We start from the raw sequence: 10310 nt of genomic DNA, 5'->3' as shown, positions 1-10310 counted from the left end.
AAAACAAGACAGCAAGCCCAAAATGGAGTCATTTATGCTAAACTCCACTTACCAAACCAAGACTTACATACAGTTTTGGCTCTCCCAGAAATGTAACCTCAAACTAGTCAATCAGGAATTGCCTTAATCTTCCTAATAGATTAAAGAAAGGAACCTTATGATAACCAACCTGAGTCTTCCCAGGTGGCACTAGTGATAAAGAACCTGCCTACCAATGCAGGAAATATAAGAGATGCAGGTTTGATCCCCTGGGTAGGGAAGATCCCCTGGAGGAGGGTGTGGCAACCCACTCCAGTATTCATGCCTGGAGAATCCCCATGGACAGAGGAGCCTGGCTGGCTATGGTCCATAAGGTGGCAAAGAGTTGTCCGCAACTGTAGAAACTTAACATACACATAATAACCAACCTGCTTTCTTCTTAATGTAACTTCCTATTCTTCCTCCCTTCTGCCTAAGAAAGGCTCTCATTTTGTACACCCCTGAGAGTCCCTTGGACTGCAAGGAGATCCAACCAGTCCATCCTAAAGGAGATCCTGGGTGTTCATTGGAAGGACTGATGCTGAAGCTGAAACACCAATACTTTGGCCACCTCGTGCAAAGAGTTGACTCATTGGAAAAGACCCTGATGCTGGGAGGGACTGGGGGCAGGAGGAGAAGGGGACAACAGAGGATGAGATGGCTGGATGGCACCACCGATTCGATGGACGTGAGTTTGAGTAAACTCTGGGAGTTGGTGATGGACAGGGAGGCCTGGCATGCTGCGATTCATGGGGTCGCAAAGAGTCGCACACGACTAAGCGACTGAACTGAACTGAAGTTCCTTTTGGTCTGGTTGGTTGTATGCTGATTCAAGCTTATTTTTAATATGTCTCAGTTTATGTTTTAACAGTTCTAGTGTCAGAAGAGGGAACCAAAGGAGGCCCTCAAAACCACCCTGGGAGCAAAAGCAACCATTCTTGGGAAGCTGCTGAGCCCTTGAGCTTGCTGCTTTCTTGTTCCCCCTGGAGGTGGTAAGGTACATATACGCCTTGAGGAAGAACTAGGACCCTGCCCTATGTACACTGTAGTTTCTTGACTGCTCCTTCTTTGTTTCTGCATTCCCTTCCTTCTCTTTTTAACAACAGATTGAATCTACCCTTCCGAACTCAGAGAAGGTCAACTAATTACTATGTAATCAATCAAGAAACTTGATTAGGAGAGCGAGCCAGACAGCAGCGAGCAGCCGGAGATCCGAGCCCCCCACGACCCCACTCCCCCACGCCCCTGCGCCCCGCAGCCGTCCCACCCAGGCCGGGGTCGCGCCGCCCTCCCTGTCCCATGGCGCTGAAGCCGATTCAGAAGGAGTTAAGTGATCCACAGCGCGACCCACCCGCTCACTGTTCGGCTGGCGCCGTGGGAGACGACTTGTTCCACCGGCAAGCAAATATTATGGGGCCTCCTGATAGCGCATATCAAGGTGGCGTCTTCTTTCTCACTGTATATTTTCCGACAGACTATCCTTTTGAACTACCAAAGGCTGCTTTCACAACAAAAACTTACTGTCCAAACATAAACAGTAATGGCAGTACTTGTCTTGATATCTTGAGGTCGCAGCGGTCACCAGCTCTGACTGTATCAAAAGTTTTATTGTACATATGTTCTCTGTTTGTGACCCTAATCCAGGTGACCCTTTAGTACCAGATATTGCACAAATCTATAAATCAGACAAAGGATAATATAACAGACACACAAGAGAATGAACTCAGAAATATGCAATGTAAAATCAAAAAAATTTTCATGTATACCAGAGTACTATAAAATCTAGATTTTTTCAATATTAGGAAATTGAGCAATGTTTACTGTTTCATAGTACCATGAAATCTTTCTATTTTTACCATTTTAAATGTATTTCTGAAGCAAGACAAAACAAACTTCCAAAAATATTCTTGAGACTATGATGAGAGCATTTATCATTTTGTATGCATTGAGAAAGACATTATGGTTTTTAAGATACTTGGACATCTGCATCTTCAGCTTACAAGATCTACAATGCATCTGAAAAGCAACCAAATTATGTTTTTGCTGAAACTAGATGTTTTTACATGGAAAATACTGTATGTGTTATCTAAGACGTCGTCAGTTTTATAAATATGTACTCAGATTTCATTCTTTGTTAGCTCACTTTATAATTTATATTTTTTACTGTATAAACTAAATATATTCTATTTACATGTATGTCAACTTGTTACATTTTTTCTGTGAACAGTATTGAAAAAACGCAACAACTGATAATGAAATGAATTAACTGTCTGTCTCCCTTATCTTGGGGTATTCTGTAGATTGATTGCAGATTTCTTAAACCTGAAATGATCTCTATACTGTAATTCTTAGTATGCTGATTATGGAGAAGCACTTGTCTTGGTTTTGTTATACTTGGCTTAACTTTATTACAATGTGAATTAACTGCACTGCTAGGTAGAAAGATGTGTAACTTTTATTTGCTGCTATTCACATCTGAATTTTTTTCTGTATAGACAATATTATATCAATACCTTTTACAGATCTTAATGTAGCTTTTTCCATTTAAATAAAAAGCTTTTTCTACTAAAAAAAAAAAAACAACAAGAAAAAGAAAGTTGATTACAGTAAACAGAATACCAAAGTTTTAGATTTCATATTAATAACATTTGCCTATATAATATAACCTGAAAAAGTTTATCACTCATTTGACAATGTTTCTCATGTAATTTAACATACCAAATAACAAATGCCTCTTTTTCCCCTCATTCTCTGGGATCATAAATGATTAGATTAAGGTTCCAAGTAGCTCATTTATATCTCAAAATCACAAGAAGAGAAATGTGTATTCATTCTAGAAAACTAGCTTCCTATATCTGCACATGCAAAAGCATGTTTTAGAATATCCAAAGGGTTCCACCTTTGCAATTTTCCAGGATTTTTAAAAATTACTAAATATTCAATTTATCATAATAAACAGCAGTAATAGACAATAAAACATATCATTCTCTCACATTCACATGCCTCATTTTCAGAGGAACAAGAATCAGTATTTGCATTACAAGGTCCCCGTAACAAAAGTCAAAACAAGGAAGAGAGAACAGGAGGTTTATGCACACACCCACGATAAAAGCCAAACCAAGTCCAAAGGGCTCACTTTGATACAATAGCGGAGCTATTAGGAGCTCTTGTTCTCCAGAGTCAAGAGTACTGAGGTCAAACAGTATTACAGTAAAAAGTATCATTCTTTTATTCACGAGAGCATAACTAAAGATTTCCCTGTTTTGCAAAAATACACCCTATGGGACCACATGATGGAAAATAGATCAAATCACCCATACACAAATATCAAGAGAACAAACTATATAATGAAAACTGATCTCTCAAGGTCATAGGTCTCTTGGCTCAGACAGGGAAAAGTCTCAACTGATGTTCTGCTATGGCCAAAACCAATGCAATAGAGAGTCTCATGTTGTCTTCAGAGCTCAGAGACCAGCGATGTGTGACAGCCAGTAGTCCTGAAACACAGACACAAACAACAAACGTGTCCCATAAACAAAGTGTCAGAGATGCAGCCCCCAAGTTCCACTTCAAAATAAACTGGTCCAGCTCTCATATGAGAATGGGCTCAGACTGGCTAGCAAGGAGCCCAGAGTAGCTTACTCTTTGATAAGGAAGACGGAATGGCTAGAATTTTCTTATGCCAAATAATTCTAGTTAGCTTTTTTTTTTTTTTAATCTCTCTGAGATGCCTCAGAATTCCTCTGAAGCATCTCAAACTTTGCTGGAAGTCAAAGAACTTCAGTTAGAATTCAGTGTTTGGGGAGTTTGTCAAAAACATCAAAAAGATTCCAAAATACTTGGTCAAACAGGATCACAGGTTACTGTGAAACAATACTTATTCATTTAACCAAGTGACAAAAGAATTAAAAAACAAACACAAATTACTTAATGGCAAGGAAAATCATATGATCTGTTATCAACAGCAGCATGCCAAGAAAATTTTGCTCTCTTTACTGAGAGAAACCAAATCCACTCCTGCCCCAGTCTATTTCTAACAAAATTCATTTATCTAATGAAAGTTAATACAATCTTACAAACTCCCGTTCACACACAAAGCTCTTTTCTCTGCATCCTTTTTTTTGCAAACCGTTTATCTGCACTATTTTTATGTTTATTTGAGTACAGTTGATTAATCATGTTTTGTTACTTTCTGCAGCACAGCAAAGTGAATCAGTTGTATTCATACATATATTGACTCCTTTTTAGATCGCTTTCCCATTTAGGTCACAAAAGAGCATTGAGTAGAATTCCCTGAGCTATATAGTAGGTTCTCAGACGTTATCTATTATTATATATAATAATGTGTATAGAAAATTCCAATCTTAATTCATTCTACTTCCTATTCCCCCTTTGGAAATTATATATGTTTGTTTTCTACATCTGTGACTCTATTTCTGCCTTACAGTTAGGTTCATCTGTACAGTGCTTCTATATTCCATATATAAACAATATTATGCAAAGTTTGTCTTTATCTTTCTGACTTACTTCACCTTGCATGATAATCTGTAAGTCCATCCATATCACTGCAAATGACATTATTTCATTCCTTTTTATGGCTGAGTAATATTCCATTGTACATATGTATCATTTCTTCTTTATTCATTTTTCTGTTGATGGACATTTAGGTTGCTTTCATGTGCTGGAAATTGTAAACAGTGTTGCAATGAATATTAGGGTGCATGTATCCTTTTAGACTATGTTTTTTCTGGGTATATGCCTAGGAAAGGAATTTCTGGGTCATAGGGTAGCTCTGTTTTTAGTGTTTTAAGGAACCTCCAAGCTGGTCTCCATAGTGGCTATACTAATTTACATTCCCAAAGTGTAGGAGGGTTCTCTTTTCTCCACACTATCTTAACATTTTATTGTTTGTAGATTTTTTAATGATGGCCATTCTAATGGGTGTAAAGTCATGTAAACCCAAGGCTGATTCATATCAGTGTATGGCAAAAACCACTACAATATTGTACAGTAATTAGCCTTCAACTAAAATAAATAAATTAAAAAAATAATAACCAGTGTGAAGTGATACCTTATTGTAGTTTTGATTTGCGTTTCTCTAATAATTAGTGATATTAGGAATTTTTTCATGTTTTTTTGGCCATCTATATGTCTTCTCTGGAGAATTGTCTATTTAGATCTCTCACCAATTTTTTTTATTGGTTTGCTTGGTTTTTTGATAGTGAGCTGTATGAGTTATTTGTATATTTTGGAGATTAATCCCTTGTTGATTGCTTTATTTGCAAATATTTTCTCCCACTCTAAGGTTTTTCTTTTCTTTTTTTTTTTTTTTTATGATTTCCTTTGCTGTGCAAAATCGCTGAAGTTTAATTAGGTCTCATTTGTTTATTTTTGTTTTTATTTCCATTGCTCCAAGCAGTAATTTGAAGAAGATCTTGATGTGATTTATGTCAAAGAATGTTCTGCCCATGTTTTCCTATAAAAGTTTTATAGCATCTGACTTTACATTTAGGTCTTTAACCTATTTTGGTTTTATTTTTCTGTATGGTGTTAGGGAGTGTTCCAATTTTATCCTTTTACATGTAACTGTCCAGCACCACTTATTAAAGAGACTTCTTTTCTCCATTATATTCTTGCCTTTTTTGTCATAGATTGGATGGACATAGATGTATGGTTTATCACTGGAACTTCTATCATCTTACATTGATCTATGCTTCTGCTTTTGTCCCAGTACCACACTGTTTTGGTGAATTTGTAGCTATAGATTGAAGCCAGGGAACCTGATTCTCCCAGCTCTGTTCTTCCCTCTCAAGATTGCATTGGCTATTCAAGGTCTTTGTGTTTCCATACAAACTGTAGACTTTTTTGTTTAGTTCTGTGAAGAATGCTGTTGGTAATTTGATATAGATTACACTGAATCTGTAGATTGGGTAGTTTAGTGTAGTCATTTTCACATTATTAATTCTTCCAATCTAAGAACATGTTATATCTCTCCATCTCTGTGTGTCATCTTTTGATTTTTTCATCACAATCTTATAGTTTTCTGAGTATAAGTCTTTTGTCTCCTTAGGTTTATTACTATGTATTAGTTTCTTTTGCTGTGATGGTAAATGGGATTATTTTCTTAATCTCTCTGATTTTTCATTGTTAGTGTACAGGACTTCAAGACATTTCTGTGGATTTAGTTTGTATCCTACCACTTTACCAACTTCATTGATTGTCTCTAGTAGTTTTCTGGTGACCCCTTTAGAATTTTTTATGTATAGTATCATGTCATCTGCCAACAGTGACAGTTTTACTTCTTATTTTCCAATTTGAATTCTTTTTTTTTTTTTTCCTGATTTCTGTGGCTAGATCTTCCAAGAATATTTTGAATAATGGTGGTGAGAATATGCAACCTTGTCTTGTTTCTGATCTTAGAGGAAATGCTTTCAGTTTTTCACCATTGATGATAATGTTTGCTGTGAGTTTATCACACATGGCCTTTATTTTGTTGAGGTAGATTGCCAGTAAGCTCACTTTCTGGAGAGCTTTTCTTTATTCTTTTTTTTTTTTAATCATAAATGTGTGTTGAACTTTGTCAAAAGATTTTTCAGCATCTATTGAGATAATATGATTTTTGTTCCTCAATTTGTTAATGTGGTATATCTCATTGACTGATTTGCATATATTGAAGAATCCTTGCATGACTGGCATAAATCTCACTTGATCAGGATATATGATCCTTTTATTGTTGGATTTGGTTTGCTAGTATTTTGTTAACTATTTTTGTGTCTGTGTTCATCAGTGAGATTAGCCTATATATATATATTTTTTGTGATATCTTTGGTTTTGGTATCAAGGTAATGATGATCTTGTAGAATGACTTTGGGAGTATTCTTTCTTCTGCAGTTTTTCTGAAGAGTTTTAAAAGGTAAGTGTTAACTCTTCTCTAAATGTTTGATAGAAATCATCTGTGAAGCTATCTGGTCCTGATCCTTTCATGGGTGGGGGTGGGGGTGTTTAATTACACTTTCAATTTTAGTACTTCTGATTGGCCTGTTCAAATTTTATATTTCTTCTTAGTTTAGTTCTACAAGGTTGTAGTTTTCTAGTAATTTGTCCATTTCTTCTAGGTTGTTCATTTTATTGGCATATAATTTCTTGTAGAAGTCTCGTATAAGCCTTTTAATTTCTCAGGTGTCTGTTATAACTTCTCTTTTTTTCTGTTTCTAATGTTATTGACTTGAGTCCTCTCCCTTTTTTTCTTGATGAGTCTGGCTAAACATTTATCAATTTTGTTTTCCTTCTCAAAGAGCCAGCTTTTAGTTTCATAGATCTTTGCTATTGTTATCTTCATTTCTATTTCATTTACTTCTGCTCTGATCTTTATAATTTTTTTCCTAAGTTTGAATTTTGTTTTTTCTTCTTTTTCTAGTTGTTTTAGGTGTTGGGTTAGGTTATTTATTTGAGATTTTTCTTGTTACTTAAAGTAACATTGTATTCCAATAAACTTCCCTCAGAGTTACTTTTGTTGCATCACATAGGTTTTGGACCAGTGTTTTCATTGTCATTTGTCTTTAAATATATTTTTTTTATTTCCTCTTTGATTTCTTCAGTGACTCATTGGTTATTCAATAACATATTGCTTAGCATCCATGTGTTTTTGTTTTTAAATTTTTTTCCTGTAATTTGTTTCTAATCTCATAATGTAGTTATGAGAAAGGTGCTTCATATAGTTTCAATTTTCATAAATTTGAGAAGAAAGTATATTCTACTGCTTTCAAATGTAATGGTTCCTATGAATCATTTAAGTCTATTTGGTCTAACATGTAGTTTAAGGTTTGTGTTATTAACTTTCTGTCTGGATGATCTGTCCATTGGTATAAGTGGGGTATTAAATCTCCCACTACTATTGTGTTACTGCTGATTTCCCCATTATGGCTATTAGCATTTGCTTATATATTGAGGTGCTCCTACGTTAGCTGCATATATATTTACAATTGTTTTATCTTCTTCTTAGATTGATACCTTGATCGTTAATGTAGTGACCTTCCTTGTCTCTTGTAATGGTCTTTATTTTAAAATCTATTTTGTCCAATATTAGTATTGCTACTCCATCTTTCTTTTGATTTCCCTTTGCATGGAAAACCTTTTACCAGCCCCTCCCTTTAAGTCTGCATGTGTCTAGTTCTGAAATGGGTCTCTTATAAACAATAGATATATGGGTTTTGCTTTTATGTTCATTCAACCAGTCTATATCTTTTGGTTGGACCATTTAATCCTTTTACATTTAAGATCAATATGTTTGTTCCTATTGCCATTTTCTTAACTGTTTTGTACTTTTGCATTTTTTCCCTTCCTTTCCTCTTTTGTTCTCTTCTTTTGTATTTCCTGCCTAGAGAAGATCCTTTAACATTTGTTGTAAAGTTGGTTTGATGGTGCTGAATTCTCTTGGCTTTTACTTGCCTGTAAAGTTTTTGATTTCTTGGTCGAATCTGAATGAGAGCCTTGCTGGGTAGAGTATTCTGGGTTGTACTTTTTCCCTTTCATTACTGTATATATTGTGCCATTCCCTTCTATCCTGCAGAGTTTATGCTGAAAAGGAAATTCATAGCTTTATTTTGATTGCCTTGTATTTGTTGCTTTCCCTTTGTTGGTGTTAATATTTTTTCCTTGTATTTAATTTTTGTTAGTTTGATTAATATATGCCTCTGTGTATTTCTCCTTGGGTTTATCTTGTATGTGGCTCTCTGAACTTCTTGGACTTGGGTGATTGTTTCCTTTACCACGTTAGGGAATTTTTCAACTACAATCTCTTCAAATATTTTCTCAGGCCTTTTTCTCACTCTTACCTTTCTGAGACCCCTATAATTCAAATGTCAGTGCATTTAATATTGTCCTAGAGGTCTCTAAGACTGTCCCCACTTCATTTAAATCTTATTTCTTTATTCTATTCTATGGCAGTGATTTCCACCATTCTGTCTTTCAGCTTACTTATCCATTCTTCTGCCTTGGTAATTCTGCTATTGATTCCTTCTAGAGTATTTTTCATTCCAGTTCTTGTGTTGTTCATCTCTGCTTCTTTGTTCTTTAGTTCTCCTAGTCTTTGTTAAACATCTTTCGCATCTTTTTGACCTGTGCCTCCATTCTTTTTCTGAGATCTTGTATTTTCTTCGCTATCATTATTTTGAATTCTTTTTCAGGTAGACTGCTTATCCCCCGCTTCATTTAGTTGTTCTTACAGGTTCTTATCTTGCACCTTCATGTGCACCAGACTTCTCTGTTGTCTCATTTTCTCTGACTTGCTGTGTCTGCTGTCTCCTTTCTGCAGGCTGCAGGAGTGTGGCTCATCTTGCTTCTGGTGTCTGCTCCTTGGTGAGTGAGGTGGATGTTGAGTGGGCCCGTCTTTTGCTCTGTGGTTGTCACTGACCTGTCAAGGGCATGGTGTGCTCCTTAGTTGTTAAAGAAGAGGCTGCAGAATCTGTTTCCTAACTGTTTTTCTGATCTCTACTACAAGGTAGGCAGGACTGTGGCACTCCTAACAGGAAGGAAGCCTCTGAGTCTTTCTCCTCTGACTGTTCACTCCTTGAGTGTGCCCTAGTGTGTCCCCTTTCAACACTGTGCAGGCTCACAAACTACACTGTTGGCACTGTTCTGGGTCCCTGTGTAACCATAGGCATCCCAGCAAATGTAGGCCTCTGGCACTGAGGTCCACTGAAGTCAGGTCCCAGAACTGCAGTATTCATGCAATCAAATCCATTGTGGGAATTATGAAGGCAACTCAGACTCTAGCCTGGCCCAGTCCCACAAGGACTGGGCCCACAGACCCCACAAAACCCACTGTTGCTAAAGCCAGCTCCATCTCAGCTGCAGGAACACTTGCTGCCTATTTGGATATTCTGTAGGTGCTGAATTTTGGAAACCATCGGCAGAGGCATAACTTTGTGGTTTGGGTGGCCACAAGGAGAGGTTTTCGCGTTGCTTCCTTAGTTGCACAGCCCCTGGAACTCAGCTGTGGTTTCAACACCATCTCTACATATTCCTCTCACCAGCATCTGTTCCGAGGTTATTCTGAAGCATGTGTCCACACAGTTCAGGAGTGGGGAAGCATTTAAGGGCTTTGTTGAAGCTGTATGGGTGGAAGAGGCTCAAGCAAGCCTGTTGATGTGGGTTCCCTATCATTTCCCTGGAGGCAGGACTGGAGGGTGGGGAAGGGTGTTGTAAAGTGGCCCCACCCTTTACACACACACAATAATGACGCCTTATATCTATGATGGTCTGAGCTTCTTGCACAAACTTTTCTGTTTGTT

General features: G+C 36.9%; 1 pseudogene; it reads left to right on the top strand.

Annotated features, from left to right (window-relative positions):
* Positions 1 to 1317: 1317 nt before the first annotated feature.
* On the top strand, positions 1318 to 1760 carry LOC122451167 (annotated as a pseudogene).
* The last annotated feature ends 8550 nt before the right edge of the window (positions 1761 to 10310 follow it).

Source organism: Cervus canadensis, chromosome 1 (genome assembly GCF_019320065.1).
Source record: "Cervus canadensis isolate Bull #8, Minnesota chromosome 1, ASM1932006v1, whole genome shotgun sequence".
Lineage (NCBI taxonomy): Eukaryota > Metazoa > Chordata > Mammalia > Artiodactyla > Cervidae > Cervus > Cervus canadensis.
Note: the sequence above shows the minus strand (reverse complement) of the source record. Positions and strands in the feature narration are given on the sequence as shown.